Source organism: Berghia stephanieae, chromosome 3 (genome assembly GCF_034508935.2).
Source record: "Berghia stephanieae isolate SIO BIC M18660-M18661 chromosome 3, UCSD_Bste_1.3, whole genome shotgun sequence".
In the NCBI taxonomy this organism is placed as follows: Eukaryota; Metazoa; Mollusca; class Gastropoda; order Nudibranchia; family Aeolidiidae; genus Berghia; species Berghia stephanieae.
Window position 1 is genome coordinate 17,952,055 of NC_088362.1, and position 5,000 is coordinate 17,957,054.

Here is a 5,000-nt window from a genome sequence, read left to right on the forward strand (position 1 = left end):
TACTGAAGGGCTTAAACGAAGCATTATGAAGTGCAATGAGCATGGCAAGAACATGAAAAGGGACAATATAAATAAGTACTACGTACATATGGTCAATAATATTATATTTTTAACAATTTAATTTAAACTACTCATTATTGTAATACATATACGGCAATAAGTACAAAATCTATAATATATATATATATATATATATATATATATATATATATATATATATTAAAAACCGTAAATCAATTCTTTAAATAACACACACTATTGTAGTCTAACTACATACCGAAATCTCACTTAAAAATTTGTAAAAAAATCCTGTCATAACAGACCCATGGAAACTATCTAGTATGAGGATCTTCCACTTATAACACACTGTTGCATAGATATAAAGCATCTCAAAAAGGCACGCAATGCTCACGTATAAGTAGTTTGGATGATTGCCACATAGTCACAAGAATATTTAAATAAGTCTGATGACCTTGGGAGTATTAACACATAATGTCAACTCAAGTCGAATATTATAACAAAAGTTATTATAATTCCATTTAATGTGGATTGCCCTTCGTTTCAAATGTGGTTAAATTATAGATCACAACCTAATTAATACATAACCTCATCGTGATTTCAGTTTTGGAAGTGCGTATTCAGTCCTCAAGATGACCGGATACACACTCTGTGTATCAGGTTTTATAGTGACCGATTGAAACGTGCGTACCTAATCTAAATGATTCTCGTCGTCAACGAAGGTGGTCCTCCTCTTCGTCATTCGCGCCCCGTTAATCTTGACATATTATAATAGTTGTTTTTTCCCCCCTTTAATCCAGACATCAAAATAGTTGTGTCAATAAGCATTTATATATATTAATTAGATTGTTTATCCTTTTTGTATCATTAAACTTAAAGCAACAATTGCTTGCCTGAATGGATAGGATTGCATTCTACCGCGAAGTACTATCCGCCAACAGCATCTAGTTGAACGTGTGTTGTGACGATGCTACCGGGAGGGTTCGCGACGGTGCACGAATGCGGACCGGACTTCGTTGATTGGGTCGATCGTCATAACATAGTAGTGTGAGAACCATTATGTGTATGACGAGATATTATCTTGTAAGGCGGTATTAGGACAAAGCTGTGACTGCCAATGCATGTATAAATGACTCTTGAGTAGTGTGAGAAAATGTGAGTAACGGGCTTTTTCTGAGAACTCAATTTTGCGCTATAAACTGCGGGATTCGAACAAGGGACTTCCTACAGAAAATACGTTGAGTGTTATATCTGTTTGTTTGTTTTTAAGAGTTTTACTGCACTAGCAACACATTTAGGTCATTTCAGCGCCAGTAAAAAAAACTGAGAGCACCTAAAACTCTCATCTAGACAAAAGCAATGCATCAAAATGTTTACAAACCATAACATATATATATTATATATATATATATATATATATATATATATATATATATATATATATATATATATATATATTATTTTTATTTTTTATTTTTATTTTTTTAAAGCACCAAAAAACATGTAACAAAGCAGAGAGATGATTTACAGGGAAAAATAGCATCTCCAAAAACTATAATTATGCATTTGACTTTTTCTCTCCCAGTCAAGGACTCCGGCAAAGGATAGGACTAAAATAAGTAATCCCATTCCACGACAAAGACAGAAAGCAACTCGGAACACATATATAAGGGATAGACACAGCGTGACCTCCTGCCCAACAAGGGAGGTCAAAGACTCCACCCTGAGTATTATAACGCTAGATCACCAACTACTTACTGGCTACAGTGTGAATCGTAAACTGAAATGACTATTTTAGAAACAGGACTGAAAAGCATTTGTAGAATCTCTGTCAAGATATTTACAGGGCGTGAATGAAAAAGGAGAACTATTTTCATTGAAGATGAGAAGTCATCAATTTAGGTTAATAACACAAGATGCTTCGATTACTTTAAAACTAAAAGACTGGATACACACAGTACGTATTCACTCCACGGTAGGACTAAATACACATTGCCTTTACCATACAGAAATTATGTTTTTCTTTATGTCAATGACAAGGGCAAGTCGATTACACATTTTATTCAATTTAACCAGGACAATTGATTTATTTAACATGGTAAGTATAGCAGGAGGGAGGTATGGGGAAGAGTGGCGGGAAAGCGAAGAAATGTTCATAAATCTGAACTGAAATACATTCCTTTCCGCCATCTGATTCACTCCAGCTACAGATTGAGGTGGTGGGCCACAAATGCAAGATTTATAACCGTATCTCAATGGTAGAGCTGGTTTTTGTGCAATGGACGTAACGCAATTATGATAATATAATATATCCTACACAAGCCCGCGCTATCTCGGTGGATCAAACCGGTTTTGTCTTGCTCGTTCACTGTATTATGATATCAGCACTATGTTGATGTATGTATAATTGCATACGTGATGAAGCAGTAAATTATTGCGATTATACGAATTTGGGTCGAGCTCAGATTTTGTTCTGGCGCTATTAATTTAAGACGATATTCGTCGTGCTATAGAGCAGTATAATTAGATGCCCCAAACGTAAACAAAGGTCTAGAAGCACATGGCAAACCACATGTTCCTGTCTTGACAGCTCAAGTTCCAATGTAAATCATAGAAAAAAATAACGTTTAAAATTTGGCTGTTAGGTGGCAAAAGAAACACATATAGAACAGTAAAGTTTGCTGCCCCAAACGTAAACAAAGGTCGAGAAGCACATGGCAAACCACATGTTCCTGTCTTGACAGCTCACGTTCCAATGTAAATAATAGAAAAAATAACCTTTAAAATTTGGCTGTTAGGTGGCAAAAGAAACACATATTCATAAATACTCGATCATGCATCAATAATGTCTAGATATGGATATTTTATGGAACAAAAGGTAAAATTTATCAAAGTTACGTCTATCTATTTTTAGACCAGAGCAAATTATTGCGCTGGTATAACAAAACGAGAATTATTCGGAGCCTGATTTTCATAATAATTTAGTCTTATATTATTATTTCTGCAACTGTTAGATTTTATGTAAACATATTTTCAATACTGAAAGTGTATTGCCTACAACTCAAACTACAAAATTGGGAGACCTATATTGTGCGTAAATTATTCCGGTCCCTAACGGAAATCACTAGCAACTTGTTATTGTTTACGTTTGGGGCAGCAAACTTTACTCTTCTATTCATAAATACTCGATCATGCACCAAATAATGTCTAGATATGGATATTTTATGGAACAAAAGGTAAAATTTATCAAAAGTTACAGTCTATCTATTTTTAGACCAGAGCAAATTATTGCGCTGGTGTGAACAAAACAAGAATTATTCGGAGCCTGATTTTCAGAATAATTTAGTCTTATATTATTATTTATGCAACTGTTGGATTTTATGTAAAAATATTTTCAATACTGAAAGTGTATTGCCTACAACTCAAACTACAAAATTGGGAGACCTATATTGTGCGTAAATGTTTCCGGTCCCTAACGAAAATCACTAGCAACTTGTTATTGTTTACGTTTGGGGCACCTAATTATACTGCTCTATAGAGCAGTAAAGTTAGGTGCCCCAAACGTAAACAAAGGTCGAGAAGCACGTGGCAAACCACATGTTCCTGTCTTGACAGCTCACGTTCCAATGTAAATAATAGAAAAAAATAACCTTTAAAATTTGGCTGTTAGGTGGCAAAAGAAACACATATTCATAAATACTCGATCATGCATCAAATAATGTCTAGATATGGATATTTTATGGAACAAAAGGTAAAATTTTCTAAAATTTATCAAAAGTTACAGTCTATCTATTTTTAGACCAGAGCAAATTATTGCGCTGGTGTGAACAAAACGAGAATTATTCGGAGCCTGATTTTCATAATAATTTAGCCTTATATTATTATTTCTGCAACTGTTAGATTTTATGTAAACATATTTTCAATACTGAAAGTGTATTGCCTACAACTCAAACTACAAAATTGGGAGACCTATATTGTGCGTAAATTATTCCGGTCCCTAACGGAAATCACTAGCAACTTGTTATTGTTTACGTTTGGGGCACCTAACTTTACTGCTCTATAGGAAATAATAGTCTATTGTGTTGGGCTATAATATATTCGATTTTCAACGCCTGGGTCACACATTTTCAAAACAGTGCCAAAATATTATGGAACGAAGTGTTACTAAAATAGCCGAATAATACAGGGCACAACATAATATCACATTTAACATACATTGAAAATGACAAGATAAATTTCCATTTTATTTAATTCAATTCATTTATTGTCTCACTCCTATTTTAATATTCATGGTGCAATAAAGAGAGCACTTCCATTGTAGGGATAATTATACTACGAACATTGAATATGACACTTATTTCTGTATTCGATATTTAATTCTCAATAATATCAATTAATTGAAATTGAATACTATTTATATAATTGATAAATTGTATCTATGCATAAAAGTCACAAAGAGCATTTAAAGGTTTTTATAAACTATTAGCTCTTAAACGATGCGATACGATACAAACAAACATACCTTTATGCGCTCTATTTCCTATTCAACACGCTTTAAAGAACATTGCACACATTTTTGAAAAAAATATTCCTCCACTGTCCAGTAAACTTGAAGGTGGCTATGAAACAGTTCTTAGGGCGGAGGAAGACTTTCGAAGCTGGGCTGACGAAATGAATTTGGAGGTGGAGTCATACGCTACTACTAGTATTTTTTTTTAACACACCACAACGTGGTTGAGAAATACACGCTTCAATAATTAACAACAATTTATAGAGCACGGTGTCGGTAATTGATTGGTGCTATGCGTTTAGCCGGTAACTCATAACATCCGCCAGCCCGATAAAACGTACCGACACAAAAATAATATATGTGTAACCTTGAACGTTTAAAGTATGACAGACACAATTTAGTGAGAACTACTCATAACAAGGAGGTTAGTGATGTTAATCTCTTAACTTCTATGGATGGAACGAAATTGAAG

General features: G+C 33.9%; 1 protein-coding gene across 3 annotated transcripts in view; it reads right to left on the bottom strand.

The window, feature by feature from the left end:
* Positions 1-4,676, bottom strand: part of LOC144967277 (hydroxyproline dehydrogenase-like) — a 26,889-nt gene extending 22,213 nt beyond the window's left edge. The window contains exon 1 of one of the 3 annotated variants that reach the window (XM_078904326.1): positions 413-569. The gene's annotated coding sequence lies outside the window, so the exon portion shown is untranslated. Of the gene's footprint in view, positions 1-277; positions 570-4,540 lie in introns of those variants that run through there. The other 2 variants (XM_078904325.1, XM_078904324.1) reach the window with 2 other exon arrangements.
* Positions 4,677-5,000: the final 324 nt, after the last annotated feature.